General features: G+C 40.3%; 1 long non-coding RNA gene across 1 annotated transcript in view; it reads right to left on the reverse strand.

Annotated features, from left to right (window-relative positions):
* The window catches only part of LOC112621374, a 92,358-nt gene that overhangs the window by 45,592 nt on the left and 29,541 nt on the right, over positions 1 to 17,225 (reverse strand). The window lies entirely within an intron of this gene.

The raw sequence follows: 17,225 nt of genomic DNA on the forward strand, positions 1-17,225 counted from the left end.
GACTTAGATTTTCTATTATCTTCATTGTCACTAAGCATTTTTCAGTTCCTATGTGAAACATACAATTGATGTCTTCAAGATTAATCATTCTGTCTTCCTGAGGACAGAATTAAGTACAGTGAGAACTTATGAGATATTGGATGAGTTTTACTGGCCAACTCCAAAACCCATTACTTGGTAGAGCCGTCGAGGTTTAACACAATGAATGCCAAGAAAGATTTAGCAGTCGTAATTATAAATGCTACTGAAATGCTACTAAAAATGAGTAATATTTTAAAACATTCCTGCAATTATGTCTTGGTAATTCTTAACTGATGGAGAGCCACAGTTCATAAAACACCAGAGGGGCTGATGCTGGACAGGTTGAAGAATGATACAAATCTCAACTAGACTTGACAGAGGATTTCACAATAATTTGGCGTTCCTTATAGTTTGGTGAAGTGAGTTTTCCCTTCAAGGAGACAGAGGCATGGAGACATTTGATAGTATACCTATTACAGAAATGAAGTCAGTGGTAGAGCCAGAATTAAAACTCAGGGCATCTGAGGATCCTATATCTGATATCACCCATTTAGCCACATAGAGGATGAATTGAGTCACCAGTGAAAATTCTGGGGGAGGGGGCCCTAAAATAATTTCTTCTGACTATGCTACATCTTATCTTGCCACACTGTGGGTGACAGAGCCTGTCCTCATTATCTTATGCCCAACCATGAGCCCTTGTGTAGGAGAAGTGAGAAAAATGAAGTCTGTGGTGTGATTTTGATTGTCATGTGGGAAGAGGATGTAAACGGCTCCCTCCTCATGGACTGGGGATCTGAGTGTGCAGGCCTTTAAACATGGATCCAGGGCACGGCTCTCTCTTCTCTGCCTGACAGCTGAGAGCGCACCTCCTACTTCCTTGGCCACAAGCACACATTTTTAATAAGACATCAGTTGAGCAGTAGAATATCGGATATGAGTTTTAATTGCATTCTGCTTCCCATAAGTTCTACCCCCTCATTGTTAAGGAAAATATCACTACCTTTGGGTTCACAAGGAAGCTTTCTTGATGGGCAGTCTCCAAATTTTACAAAAAAAATTCCAGTGAAGATAAGACCCACTTCACCAGCATGTGGTGCAAAATAATGTCTCCTTTCTTCTGGTGTCCAAATCCTATTGACTCAAAGCCTTTGTTCCACTGATCGCGAGAAGGCTCTCCCTCTGCAGGTGCTTCAAATGCATTCTAAGTGGAAGGGGACCCATAGTGATTAATAACCCTTTGCAGAGGAGGAAACTGGGAAGTCTGGCCACTTCCCCTGAGGGAGTGCTTTCTCTACTGCCTTTGCCACTGCCTGGTTTGGTCAGCAGGTGAATATTCTAGGGCAAGGCTGCAAGCCCCAAGGCACTGAAGAGCACCTGGCCTTACTTCTGAATCCAGGGTGAGGAAGAAACTGCTTTTCCACTCAGGTTTATTCTCATCTATGGGTACTTCACACCACACCCAGCCCAAATTCCAAGATATAATTCTATCACTTTATACTCAGACACAGACATTTTCTCCAGGGCTTATGATGGTGCCTGGACACTGGTTCGGGGGATGGGGGAGGTTACAGAACCCACTTTGCCAGAAAGAGCTCACCCTACCAACAATAAGACCCTGGCGTTAAGCCTAAATCCAACTCGCCTGGGAGCCCCTTGTCTCATCTGTTGGCCTCATCCAGAACAATGCCATGATATCAGATATCCTCTAATAACCCAGAACCTCAAAGTTTTCATTTCTTTCCTTCTAGATGGCTATTTGGCCCTTAATAGAAATCTGTTGCTACAAATAGATGCAGAGGAGAGGGGCAGTGCCCAGCTTTATCCACCTGGGAAAATTGTGCCTCAGCAACTGGCTATGTTCACAAGAAGATCATGGTGTGCTCATCTCATATCACATATTTAAATGGCTATGTATTTTTTCCCCAAAAAGCATTATTTATTTTGCTGCTAAAACTAGAAATAACTAGAGCTGTTTGATGTCAGTTTTCAAAAAAATAAAAATAAAAATACAACAAACTAATCAAAAAGATCCACTAACAGTACTGTCTTGGACTAAGTGGTCATTTCAATACAAACACTGTTGTTGAGGAAGAAGACAGAACTCTGATAAAATAGTTTTGTGTATGAAACAGTAGCCACCAACATAGATGTTCTGAATATGTAAAGGACCAAGAGAAAGCTCACGAAATCTAATGTGGCAAGGAAATTGAGGGTTGGAGGAAGAAAACCCCACCTCAGTCATACAGATCCCAGAAGATGCCCAAGTGCTGGATAATGAGGAAACAGATATGAGAGTGACCTGCCAGGACCCAAGTGGACCAGAGTTAAGAACATCCCACACATCCTTTGTGTGGACAAACTTAAAACTGGGCAGCTTGCACCACATTCCAGCTTAGGTAGGGTGGAACAATATCTAACATAAGACTAGATTCAGCATATAAGGCAAATGTTATGTACAATTAAAATATCTTTAAAAATCTCACAATCCATCCATAGGTTCAGAAAGTATTGCTTTGTGGGCATAACCCCAGAAGAACATCAGGTTCTCATCTATATGCATATGCATTGAGTGGCAGGTGGTATCACCTACAACATTGTCATGTTCTTTTTCTCAAGTGCATAGAGTTGGAATCACGTGAGTCACATGTGCATATGATGCGGCTGCATTGTATGTGGGAAGGGGAAACATGTCTATGTGGCATCTTGAAAAAACTAATCACACAAGGGAAAGGCAGTGTCTGTCAGAAATACAAAAGAAAAGCCTACCTCTAAAACTAGTCTTGGTATTGAAACAAAAAAAAAAAATTTTTTTTGCTCTTGCCAATAATCTGTCCAACTGAGATAAAGCCAAAAAATTACAGGAGCTAAAGAAAAGATTGACACAATTCTTGAAACACTTTTTAGAGTATTTCTAAACTTTCTAAACACTTTATAAAGTGTTTCTAAATCTGGCTCCCAGGGCACCACACTAGTTCTGCTTCAATTGTACTGGTCTTTCCCTGTCAGTCTCCGTTGCTCCTTCCCCCTCATCTTCTCAACCTCCAAAGATTGACGTCTCACTAGGCTTAGCCTTTGGATCCCTTTTTTTCTATGTATTCACTCACTTGCTTGGTGATTGCTTTTGTTCCCACGGCTTTATAGGCCACATATCCCCACATGTATACGCTGATGGCTCTGCATTTATGTCTCTAGCCAGAGCTCCAGATTCACATGCATAACTAGTTACCTAACATTTCCACTTTGATGTAGCAAAAATCTCAGGCAAGCATGTCTAAAACCAAACCCTGGAGTCTTTGTTTTAATCATATTGGCTCTTCTTCCTCTAATACATCCCCTCTCTGTTAAAGGAACCACTGTTCACCAAGTTGCTCAGGTCAAATATCTGGAGTCATTCAGTTCTCTCTCTCTCCCACGCAGTGTCTAATCTATCAGCAAATTCTGTTGTCTGGATCTTCAAATTTTACGCATCATCATCTTTTTTGACAGCACTCTCATCCAGGCCACTGACATCTCCTGCCTGGACCTTCGCTATCCTTCTCTAACTAGTCTTCCTTCATACTCTTACCCCTCACAGACCATTCTCCTCACAATGGCCAGAGATACCTTTTAAAGATATAAATTAGATTACAAGTGACTCCGTTGTTCAAAAGTTTCCAGTGGCTTTCCATTGTGGTTGGAATAAAATCTCAAGTCTCTTTATGGCTTTCAAAACTCTTCATGATCTGGTTCCCACCTAACTTTTCAAACGCATCTCATGCCTTTGGACTCTTATAAAACTAACCTCAAGTTTATTTGGCTTTTAACAGTTTCTAGAACCACACCAAACTTTTCACCTCATCAGAACATTTTTGTTTACTAGTCCCCTAAGCCTGGAACCACCTTCTGCAGTTTTAGCATAGCTGGCTCCAAGCCTAAAAAGCTATACATAGAGCAGAAGGAAGAGTGTAATTAAAAGAGCTAACCAGGTCTTACTTCACACTTCAGATCCTTAGCGCCATGGATCAGACCTGTGTTGGGAAGAAAGAAGTCATTTAAATCAAGTTTATGATTGAATCTTTAATCTAGATACATGTTAATACAGAAAACATTGTAGAATTTGCCTAAGATGTTATTGAAAGATACAGATGGGAAATTCACTATACCATGGTTGAGGGCAAAGTTTGGGGGAAAAATTAAGAAAAAAAGAATAAAAAATACATCATATCTATAGTGTCGCCATTTAACATTTCTCAACAAACAGTTTCTGTGGTTTAGGAAAGGCCACAGATGCACACTTATATCAGAACCAACCACATGGTGAAACTTCCGCCTTGGTTCTAATAATATTCCAGTTGACTCCTTTTAGTTTTCTAAGTAATGTATCTGGGACGTATTATAAGAATCTTATACCCCAATTAAGTAGTATTATGTGTTAAGCAATAAAAACAATTCTCACAATACAAGTAGTCAAAAAAATGGAATTCTTGAATATATTTACTAAAATAAAACAAAGTAAAGGTGTACTTCAACTGATGGAGATGAAAACGTAAAACAAAACTACTTAAGAATAAAAAAGATCTACAGTAAATATTAAAACCATTAACTATATAGAGTGAGGTACGCTGCTTATAAATATTAATTAGAAACATAAATGCACAAGTCACTATGGTTCTTTAAAAAACAATGGCATATTACACAATTAGTCATGTAATTTAAAAATGGATCTAATATCCCAGGTCAATTAATGGCAAGAAAGAAGTAAAACAAGTAGAGAATAGATGAAGTAAAAACGTACCAAATTCTTTACTACAAATATTGTCAGACTTAAAAGTTCTTGAAAATTAGAGACATGTAGATTTAGATGTGTGGCTTGATACTCTGAAAGAGATTCAAGTGGAATAAAAAATATACGTAACTTGCAATCACTATAAAATATTAAAGAAAAGCCTTAATATTGATATTCTCAAGAGTCATTGTGAACTGAAGGAAAAATCACTTTTGTTTTATACAAAAATTATTTGCAAATATAGGAAAACATTTAGGGAAATGTAACAGTGTTGTAGTTATTAACACTGTGTCTGTTAAAGAAAATTACTTTTTTAAATGTAGGCACATTAAATATTAATATAATGATAAATTAGTATATGTTTATTTACTTTTGACTTAAAAGTATATCTTCTCTTTACATGTTCATAAAATATTTAGCATATATTAGTGTACAAAACATCAATAATTTTCTAACAACTGTTATTGCACAAAATATCACATCAAAATTCCTTAAAGTTATACCAAAATATGCATTTTTAAAACTTCAGTCTCATTAGTTTCTTTGGATCTTTGGTTAGCATTTAGTATATAAAATTTCAAATACCCAACTCTCAGTTTTCTTAGAAATGGAACCTCCAATTTTTGGCTACACAGATGGCCAACTAGAATAAGGACTTCCCTTGCACCTAGGTTAGACATGTGACTACATTCAAGCCAATGAGATGCAACATGTACCTTCTGGTACATGTCCTTCAAGAGAAGGGATATCCCTTTCCTTGTCATTTTCTTTTGCCTGCTGCCACAACAATGAATTGGAGCATAAGTAGCTGTCCTGGGTTCTGGAGCATCAGCTAAGGATGGCTGAGTAGCACAGCAGATAATCCTGGGAATCTGATGGTACCAAGACTTCTCTAGATACCTTTATTGGGAGCCGTTTCTGGTTAGTGATAGAAAAATAAACCCTAACGGGGTTGTGTGGAAGCTGAAGTGGTTGACAAGAAGCAACAGCAAGGAGTGCAGGCTACTCTTTCTAAAAGCTTCACAGTGAAACAAGGAAAATGTGGAGCGGTAGTTTGTGGGAGATCAAGACTGGGAGAGAGATAACCTTTTCTGGGGCATTCCAGGAGAATCTGGAATGTTTATACTCTGAATTCAAGAGAGAATTACCTGGGAAGAGAGAGAAAAATTGAACAAACTGTTGCAACAAAATCTAAGAAGGACTAGGAAGGAATAGAATCAAAAGCAAATGGGGAAGAGACTAATCTCCTGTGGCAGAAAGGAAGAATAAATAGAGATAAAGACATATTTGGCTGATACCTAGGTGATTGGGTTGGTCTGTGCAGCAAACCACCATGACACACATTTACCTAGGTAACAAACCTGCACATCCTGCACATGTACCCCAGAACTTAAAATAAAAGTTGAAGAAAAAAAGGACACATTTGAAAGTTCAGGGTAAGTAAGTTAAGGATGCAGTAGTCTCCATTTTTTCCCCAAAACTTGAGAAGCAAAACAAGTCTTAAGAATGAAGAAAGTAGCCGGGCGCGGTGGCTCAAGCCTGTAATCCCAGCACTTTGGGAGGCTGAGACGGGCGGATCACGAGGTCAGGAGATCGAGACCATCCTGGCTAACACGGTGAAACCCCGTCTCTACTTAAAATACAAAAAAATTGGCCGGGCGAGGTGGCGGCGCCTGTAGTCCCAGCTACTCGGGAGGCTGAGGCAGGAGAATGGCGTGAACCCGGGAGGCGGAGCTTGCAGTGAGCGGAGATCGCGCCACTGTACTCCAGCCTGGGTGACAGAGCGAGACTCCGTCTCTAAAAAAAAAAAAAAAAAAAAAAAAAAAAAAAAAAAAAAGAATGAAGAAAGTAGTCAAGGTTTGAATAATCCTTGAGGGATTTGAAAGACAAGCAAACAGCAGAAAAGAAAAGAAAAAAAAAAAAATTCTTGAGTGTTCCCGAGGTCTCACCTGAAGCACCTGAAGGCCATAGAATATTTGTCATTTCCCAGTGAGCAAAGCAAAATGACTTCCTTCAGCAGTGCTTCACAGCTTAGAAATCAGAGTCGGTCAGAATGAATCACTAGGCTGTTGTAGAACAGACTATTTGCAAGGCTTATACAGCAGAAGATCAAAGGGTTGGTGGAAATGAGTGTGTTGATGACAGTGTGGTGGAAATAATAAACCATGAAGTCCAGACAAGTTAGGAAATACATCGAAATAAGAAGGGACTGAGAGTCTGATTCAATAGAGACAAGGGAAGGCGATTAGGCTTGGGCACATTGACAGTGAGCAGAGCAGCTATGAAGACATGGCGGTGACAATGGAAAGAGGGAACCTGGCGGTCCACACAGGGAAGGTCACAGCAGAATACGGGAAGTCGGAGGTGGAGCGGAAAGGCCAAGGGATGGCTGCAAATGAAGTTACAGCAGAGAGGGGGGAAAGTGGTCAGAGCAAAGGGGATCAAATGACTGAAGTTGGGAAGTGAAGTGCCTCATCCAAATCAAAGTTGAAATCACCCGTGGTTTTGGAAGGAAAAGGCTTAGGAAAAAAAATACGAATCCAGAGTCCAGCCTTGTTCCAGAAGCTATGGCTATAAACCCAAAACTCATGGAGACAAGCAGCCATTGGAAATAAGAGAGCAGCCCAACCAGCTAAAGAGATGCTTCTTGTCAGTATCACCCAGGACTTTCCATAAATGTAAAACCCACAAAATGCGCACGTTAGGTCTACTTTAAAGTAATTTTTAGAAAAATATTTTATTACTATTAAATCACTGTGAGTGAGATACGTTGAGTTCTTACTGTTATTTTTGTTTTCCTAATAATAATATCTTAGTACTTACGACAGAACCGTGCAGGATCAAGGTAGTATTGATTTTTTACTTTTTCTCTTGTTCCAGTAGAGGGCACTCAAAGCTCAAATAAATGCATGCAATCATTTTTACAGCAATTGTTGTTTTATATAATTAAAACTCATCTTTAAATGAAAAAGAGAACATCTAATTTAATAAAACTTAATTACTAGTCATGCATGTAAATTTTACTAAAATGAGATGAGATCTTATAAGTGTCTAAATGAGGACATGCCTCCCCAGACACACTTCTTTCATTTTCACTCAGCGCACAACTAAAAGCGGAAAGGAAATTCTCTTGTCTAAGATGTGAGTTGGGCTTTCAAAACACCAAGTCTGCCACAGACACCTGATCCTCAAGTTCTATTTTCATTCCCATCTGGACTTCTTCGATAAGGGTTTTCAATACACTGGAAAATAATCCTGTGGGCTACTGGACAAATATCTTTCAATGGAAAACATCTAAGAAAGAGTTAATAAGACAGAAATGACATTGGAACTAGAGAGACCACCCTCTGAAATATGTACAACCAATGAATGAGATGGTTAATACTGAGGTTGTTGCCACTGCACAGTCCATAAGAAGTTCTCAGGAAAGTTTCAAGAAGATCTTATGTTTTAGAGAGTTAAGAAAATGCAAGTATTATCACTGCTTGAGGGAAGACTATCTTCCAAGCACAAGATTAACTCTGTGTGACTTTGGTTCCATGTGACAGAGTGACGGTGGAAGATATAAACAGTGGTAACATTGCTGTCCTCCTAGAGGAACTAGGCCCTGGGATCAAATGATTCTACTGCTGACGTCTTTGCCATGGTGGGGCTGCTATGATCCAAACATGGCAGCTTTTCCAGACACAGAGAACATTTCAGTTTGAATTTATTTTTTACGTTGGAGTAATGATTCTTTGTGGGGAGCACATGGGAATCTTGCCAGCATCCTTCAATAATGGTGATCCATCAACATGAATTCGCCTCTTCAGTAGAGTTCAGGATGCTACAGGGGAGAGAAAACTGTCTCCAGAAAAGTCTTTTTGGCAAGGATGGTAGCCCTGGCATTATAAAGAGTATGTTATGACTTATTGATAACGGATTTTTAAAATAACTAGTTGCAAGACTTTGAAACATTTTGATTTAAGAACTCCCTTTATCTGCACCTCACCCTGACTAGACACACAGTCCTCCTTGCACTCAGAAACTGAGTCTCTTTTCCCCAGGAATGGCTCAGTGCTGGGATTCTCCTGTCATATTAGAGATGCATCAACTCTGTTACACTCAGAATGCAAATACCAGTGAGGCCAAAGTCTAAGAGCTATGCAAAATGGAGGTTTTTGTTTTGTTTTGTTTTGTTTTTTTAAAGCACTTTCCCTTTTTCCTAATAACATGGCAGTACAAGATAAGGGATTTAGAATTTAAGACCCTGAGGGTGTCCACACATCAATAATGACAATCAAAGTACTTTAAAACTGTAGGTTAAATATAGAATATTTATGGGTTGGTGTCATCGTTGGCCATATCTAGCCTTGCCATCTATCGTTGAAAGACCAGGCTGCCGCTGTCTCATTGTTTATTCTTTTTCTCAGTTCTCTGACAGCGGCTTGGCTTATAGTTGTAGGCAATAAATTACAAGGTTGAGTCTAGTTTCTAACCTTGTGGCTAAAGATCTCCCATTACCTGGTTAGGCAAGCTAAATATTTTACTTAAAATGGCATCCTTAATCATTATAAGAAAATCATTCAAATGAGAGTGAATGCTGATGGCCTTAACATGAACAAGCAGTTCCCTTTACAAGTGTGGTAGAGCGGCAAACACACAGTAGTGCAGCCAGAAGGTCTGCCTTCTATAATTTGGGCAAGTGTTTCTTCCCTCTGAGTCTCAGTTACTCCTTCTTCACCCAAAGCAAATAATCTGTAGACTCTTTGCCTGTAGGTATGATTTTTGTATCACCTAGGATGCATTCTGCTGCAAGCAACAACAATAACAAAAAACCTAGCTAAAAGTGGCTTAATAAATAAAGGTGCATCTGGTATTACCCGACAGGAAGTCTAGGCACCAGGAAATTCCAGGGAAGTTCAGTCAGGAGCTCAATGATGTCAACCATCTCTGCAATCATCTTGGCCTTTGCTTCAAGATCACAAGATGGCTGTTCCCAGTATCATATCCTCACACGGTGACATTTAGAGACAGAAAAACTGGTATTTTTCTTATTTCCATTTTCTTAAGGGCTGAAAACACTACTCCAGAAGTTCCAGACTTCACCTCACTGACCAAAATTGTGAAAAGTGTCCATTCCTGGGTGAACCACTGGTCTAGGATACAGAATTACCATAGTTAGCCTGGATCGATCAACATTCTCCCCCTGTGGCAGCAAAGAGTTCCAGACTGCCCTGCCATACAAGGTGAACATGAACAAAATCAGGGTTCAGTGAGGAAAGGGTGGTGGCAGGTGACTATGGCTCCTTCCCAATCTCTATTTGCATGGAAACGTATACACAGATTTACTCATCCATACCCCTAATGACCAGCATTTCTATCTAACTAACACAGTTCCATCAGGTAGACTCTGCCCTCTTTGCTGCACAGTTTGGAAACTGTCCTCTTTAGAACATATTTTCAGTTTGGTCAAAGTACTTAGGAGCGCATACAAGGCCCCACATATTAAATTCCTCAAACAGGATCTCCTAAGCCTGCTTTAACTTTATTGAATCCCAATCCCTGTAACTAATGACATTCCATGATATCAATTATGGGGAGAGTTGATCTCTCATCACTGCTAGAGCCTCACTAAGTGGCGATGGCATAGAAGAGGAGAGGAACATAGGGTTGCTTCTAAAACTCATCATGATCAAAAGGTCAACTTCATATAACCAGTTTTTTTCTGTCCCTGTGGTTCGATAATTTCCTTCAGAAAAGACCCAGAAGCCTCCATTTACCATATATGTCCTCATCTTTCCATTTCAGGAAACCTCTTCAATTCACGATGGTCTCGCCTGTGTTCAGCATGGTACACTGTCTTCCCTTCCCTCCACGAGGATGGCTCCACAGATGAAAACAGGTAATTTATGACCGGGGCAAAGTGATGTGGCTTCTATTCTTTACCCTTTCACCTCTGGCTTCATTGTCTTTGTCTGAAATCCTATTACTGGGGATGGAGGGGAAACGGAGCTTTTCTTTTGGAGTTGGGCTGGAGTTCCTCCTTATCTCAGTCCAGCTGAGCTGGGACTGCAATTTGTTCTAGGAAACTGTCACACTGGAAGAGTAACTGAGCTCATAAATTAGAAGAGAGCTGAGGTCCAAAATACCAGAAGGTGAATCAGGATGTTCTCAACAGTCAGAGGAGCAGGGCAGAGGCAGATGTCAGTTGGGAAATGGATCCAGAAATTCAGTGCCAGGACAGTGTGAGCAGGAGAAAGCACCTCCCCCCGCATCAAGGGAACAAATAGAGAGAAGGGGACGGAGCAACTGATGGACATGTGGGTCAGCCAGTCTGGCTTAACCAGGAGTCGTTTGGATAAAAAAAGTCTTCCAAGTTGTTTGCATCATCAATCTATTGGGCTTTGAGAATGGCAGTGATAAAAATAAGAACACATTTCTAAATTTCTTGTTTGAAATAGAGTTGCTTTGGGATTGAAAGCTATTTATTCTTATACTAATCTGAGGTTCTCCCTTGTTCTCATACTTTAACCTCATCTTACTCAAGATTCTTTCTAGATTTAGGGATCATTATTCACATGCAGTTACATTGTATCTTCAGGGAAAATGAGTTGGCATGGAGTTTGTTGTGTCTGTCTCCCTATTATTGCTGTGGATTTAGATGTGTTATTTTGTACAGCATGTTAAATAAAATAACCTGGAGACACTATGCATGTACATTTGGGTTCAGACGACAATTTAGTCGATAGATTCATTCTGTGTAGAGCAATTAAGCTGTATTTTCTTAAACATGCCTGCATTGAAAAAGAATGATTTTCTAGGGAGAAATCTATCTATTGATAACTATATCTATATCTATATCTATGTCTACATCTATATCTATACCTAATCTCTATCTGTATTTACATATGTCTTAGTTGAGAAGCCTTTTAGCTTCGAGGAATAGAAACTTGACTAACACTAACTTAGTCATGCAGAGGCTTATATGTCTCAGTTAACAATACACTTGGAGCCAGACAGTCCAAAAGCTACTGTTTTCATCTTTTTGCTCTGCCATTCTCAGCATGATGGCTTATTGCCTCAGTGTCAAAAGGTGACTGCTCCCGCTCTAGCCATCTCATCTGTGTCCAAGTCAGGAGAAAAAGAAAATTGCTGGCACTTTCTGTACTTTTATCAGGAAACGATGGGTCTCATGGGCTTGCTACCTACAGTGAAAGCTGGGAAAAGGTGCTTTTTGTTTTTCCAGCCTTCATGGAAGAGGTGGCCCCAGAAGAATGGGGCTGGGGGTGATTCTGAAGTAAAGCAGCTAAGAATGACCCACGCCTCGCTGCAGTGAAGACCCAACACAGGGCAGCGGTGACAATCTAAGGACAAGATGTTGTTTGTTGGTTTTAACTTGGGCATTTTTATAGGGTTTTCTTATTTAAAGGAAACTTTGCTTGGAATGCCTTAACAGCCCTGAACAATAGTAGATGTTTAGAGCTTCAGAAGCTGAATTTAGAAACAGCCTGAGGGCTGGCGAGAGTGGGAATGTTAAAAACAACTTTTTAAATCTAATGTTTACTTATTTGCCTTGCATTTCTTCACTTATACCTATCTTTTCATAAAGAGATTTCAGGAGTCTTATAAAGGAACATAAATTATTACAAACTAGCACAAGTTAAAGTTGGAGCAAAAAAGTGTATGGAGCAGAGCAACCTGGAAGCAGAAATTGGACCAGAAATGCACTTCATGTTGAGATAAACGTGTACTCTGGGAGGGACCTAAATCTGCCTTTAATCTTTTTATCTGTCAAAAAGAACAATCATGGCAGTCACATACATAGGTCACAGGGTATATGAGGTGCAAACAGAGCCAAGGTATCAAGGAAGAGCACAGAAGAGGGTCCTACATCCAAGTATTTCATCTAGTTGCCCAATTTCTCTTCCTTATTTTTTGGCTCCTGTTTCCTCTAGAACACATCCTATCTAGGTTTCCTTCTGCTGTAGTGTGAATGACTCTCCCTATGTCTTGGAGCTGAATCAGGGGGAGAGCAGGCATCATCCATGGGTGCCCTCCTGCCTCCCAGTATTATTAATATTTGCACCTCCCTCTTGGTCGTGAGGGCTCCACAGCCGGTTGGCCATTTGGAGTATTTTTTCTAGTGCCTCTCTTGTGAAGCGACATTTTTGCTTTACTTCTTTTCTTGGGTTACAGGAAAAAGAAGACAAATTTATTAGAACATGTAAGGTATCAGGTACTAGTTGTATGTCTTCTAGTAGCTCATTTAATCTTCCTGCTAGCTTGGAAGGAGTCACATATTATAGTTGGGTTGAATTATTTGCCCAAGGTTAGAGCTAATCACTGGCAGAGCTGGGATTTGAGCTTGGATATGTCTCTGAAGTCTTTCCATTATACCACTTTTTTTTTTTTAAACCCTGCATTTATTTATAAAACCGAGTTCTACTGCTGAAGTTGGGCATCTGAGGTTAGGCTAATCTCTCCTCTTACCTCTACTCCCCAGCCAATTTCTCTGAAGGCTGTGCTCAGAAGTTTCCTGGAGTTGGAATTGGAAGGCTCATTTATTATTTTGTATTCTTTTACTGAGTAGCTGTGTGACCATGGGTATTTCACTGAAGCCTTCTCAAAGCCTGTGCAGTGGCAACTATGATTACAACCCCACTGGCTCCATGGTAGTGGCAGTGGGAGGGAGGGGTCGGTGTCAAACTCAGACTAGATTGTATTTGTTGTAATCGCTATGGAAAAAAATAAGCTTTAATCACATTCAATGCATTGTTTTTTACTTATTATTATGACCTCAAGATGTTGTTGTTGAGAAAAATCCTACTTCTCCTTTGGTTTTCAGCCCTTGGGTCACTTTTTAAGGAAAATCTGGCTGTCTTGTCTCCGGGACTGCTGACTCCATGAGCTCCCTATTCTGTTAATGTTTGCCTTCTTCCTGCAGAAAAGGGGAGGTTGATTGTTTTATTCAGGGCTGTCTTTCTAGCCTCTACCACAGGAGTTAATACCAATCAATAGGAATATCTCTGAATTTTAATGTCAGGTTGACCGTCAGGTTGAGAGATCACTCCTTAAAACTAGAAGACTAAAATTTTTTTAGCAGATATTTCTTGCAGTGAGGTAGTTGCTTTGGGAAGGGAGGGCTTTTGGGGTCGTGTCAAAGGTGAATAGTGGCTGGGCGCGGTGGCTCAAGCCTGTAATCCCAGCACTTTGGGAGGCCGAGACGGGTGGATCACGAGGTCAGGAGATCGAGACCATCCTGGCTAACATGGTGAAACCCCGTCTCTACTAAAAAATACAAAAAAACTAGCCGGGCGAGGTGGAGGGCACCTGTAGTCCCAGCTACTCGGGAGGCTGAGGCAAGAGAATGGCGTAAACCCGGGGGGCGGAGCTTGCAGTGAGCTGAGATCCGGCCACTGCACTCCAGCCTGGGCGACAGAGTGAGACAAAAAAAAAAAGGTGAATAGTTTGTAACTCAGACATCTCATAAGGCTGATCCCACTCACAGCTCCAAGAGGAAGGACTCATGCTGGAGAAGTAAGCACAGGAGCAACTAGATAAAACAGATCCTAACTGACATTTTAGTGCCTCTCTAAAACAGAAATTGCTGGTGTGTTGTACTTACACACACAAGGCTATATACACTTACACCCATCTCTGTGGGATCATGTGCACAGACACATGACACTGTAGTTGGACTCTGAGGAGCACACCCTGGGAAGAAGGGGCTTTGGAAACTCAGCTAATCATTCCTGCAGATCCCTCAGTTATTAGCAGGGACAGCGGCCATCCTGCAACCACAGTCGGGCGGCCTCTGCCCCTGGCCGCTCCACACAACTCTGCAGCTCCTCAGTCCTCTGCCTTGGCAGAGTTTCCAACATTTAAAAGTAAATAAGTAGAGAATTTTCTTTTTCTCATAATGAATGGTTGCAAATCAAGCTCAGCTTATACCTAGAATCCAGGAACATATTCTTGGATTTGACTACCTGGAAACGAGAAATTTGAGGCAATGTCCTCCCAGCATGACTTCCTAACCACCAACATAGTTTAGGGTAGTATCCACACACAAGACAAGGGGGAACGGGCTGAGCTGCAAAAAGAAAATGGAAACATTCAAGGGAGACAGTAGGAAAATTTTTTTGACTCTGCAGCCAATCGGGCAATGGAATAAATGACTTGGGGAAATATTTGTGGCTCCCTAAATAGAGGTGTTCAGGAGAAAAGTGAGATGGAACACATATTCTCATTGTCATTATTAAGCAGCATTTATTGAGTGTGGACAGAGTACAAGATAGCTTTCCAACGGCTGAGGCACCCCCAGTTCCTGTGGAAAAGTGTGGAGAAGAACTACATTTTGGCACTCTGGGCCATGGCGGAACTCATGACTCACGAGGACCCTGCTGGCGGTCAGAGTCTGTGACTTCGTGGCAAGTTTACAAACTCTGAGACGCCTTCTGCTCAGAAAACCGAGTCTCAGGCTGGTTATGAACATGAAAACATTAATAATTGCTGTGATCATTAATGGTAACTCTAACAGTTTAGTTAGAATTCTATGTGAGATTTTTGCTGTTGTGTTTTAAAACATTATTAATCAGACATATCATTTTTCTTATTTGATATAGAACACTGCGATTGGGAATAACCACTAAGCATTGATGTATTCTGCCTCATTTTGAATTGAAACAGGAAGGCGAACAGAGAATGGTATGAATAAAGGGGAATAGGCTGGAAAGTTGCATGTGAGACAGAAAAAGGTAGGAAAAGTCTAGGCCTTTGTTCTTGTCCAGAATCTTATCATGTAGTAGAAGGAAGAAAAGTAGTTGGTCAAAATGCTCCAGAAAAACCTTCCTCATGACCTGCTTTTCCTTAGAACTACAGCAGGGGTAAAAGACAGAAACATAGAATTGTCTCATTATTTCATAGAAAAGCTACCCTCCTAGTTCCCCTTTTTGGTTACTTTAAATAACCAACAACCAAACCGATAATTTGGGAGATATTTTCATTAACTCTGATTTCCTGGGGCCTGACTGGCTAACTTATGCATTGACTCATGAAATAAAACAGCACTTTTCATCAGAAAGAAGACGGGGTTGGGTGTGGTAGCTCATTCCTGTAATCCCAGAATTTTGGGACGCGAAGGCGGGAGGATCACTTGAGGCCAGGGGTTCGAGACCAGCCTGGGCAACATGGCAAGACCCCCTCTCTACAAAAAAATTTTTAAAAAATTAGCCAGGTGGGGTGGTTCATATTTGTAGTCCCAGCTACTCAGAAGGCTGAGGTGGGAGGATCATGTGAGCCCAGGATTTTAAGGCTACAATGAACTATGATCACCCCTCTGCACTCCAGCCTGGGTGACAGAGTGAGACCCCATTTCTAAGAAAGAAAAAGAATTGAAGTTAAAAGTTTTAAATATTAAAGAAAGGAAAACACTATATCCTTCCTCCTAATTTTTGACTCTTAACTAAAACTAGTCATCTTCTCTCCATTTTCACTGCACAGAGAGGACTTTCCACATGGACTATAACATTGCCTTTTTCCCTCTCTCCCCTCTTTCCTACCCCTGTTACTTTCTGCATCAGTCTTGGGACTGCCACTTCCAGAAAACAAGGGAATACTGACACATTAAATCTTGAAAACACCACCCCCTTAGTAAAGCCTTCCTTTAGTGTAAGAAATGGAAGCACCTCTATAGAAGTGTGTCTTAGGAATTGTAGGTTTTCATGTATACCACTGATGTAGAATATCACAGAATCAATGATCCTAAGAAGAATGCTTAACCGATTCTAGGAGTTACTAATTACCTTCCTTCCAGGGTATTTAACAGGTTACAAAAGTCAGAGAACAAAGCCAAAGAATCTGTGTTATCTAATTGTAAACATCAAGTATGAATGGCTCTCTTTCCAGATGAAAAGGAAAAAAGAAAAAAAACAAAACAAAACAATGAAAGAACTATATGTTTGAAAAAGAGAAGTGTCCAGGATATTTAGCATTCCATGGAAAAGCATTCTTCTTAAAGTTATTTACTAACAGAAGGACATTTTAGAAATCTGATACCCTGAAGCAGTCCAAGAAAAAGTGGCCTGAAAAAGACAGAATGATAAGATAAAAGCAGTAGAATAATTTAGAAAGAAATCCAGGATAAAAAAGGGCCAAGTGAGATAAAAAGGATAAAAAATTTGCAATTGCAGAATTAAAATCTGTACTAGAGATTATAAAGGACAAGATGGGTATTGAATAAAATTCCACACAGATGAGAGTGATACACTTCAGCAGCTCTTCCAGTAAAAAGAAGAAATATACCAAGAGACGAATACTCACAGAGAAAAGATACGGGGTTCATAAAATGGAAAGCCAACCTAGGAATTGGAAAGGAAACCAGAGTAATTGTAAGAAAACTTTTTTGAACTAAAAGAAACCACCAAAGTGTGCAGACTGAAAAGGGCTAAACATGTTT

Source organism: Theropithecus gelada, chromosome 3 (genome assembly GCF_003255815.1).
Source record: "Theropithecus gelada isolate Dixy chromosome 3, Tgel_1.0, whole genome shotgun sequence".
NCBI lineage: Eukaryota > Metazoa > Chordata > Mammalia > Primates > Cercopithecidae > Theropithecus > Theropithecus gelada.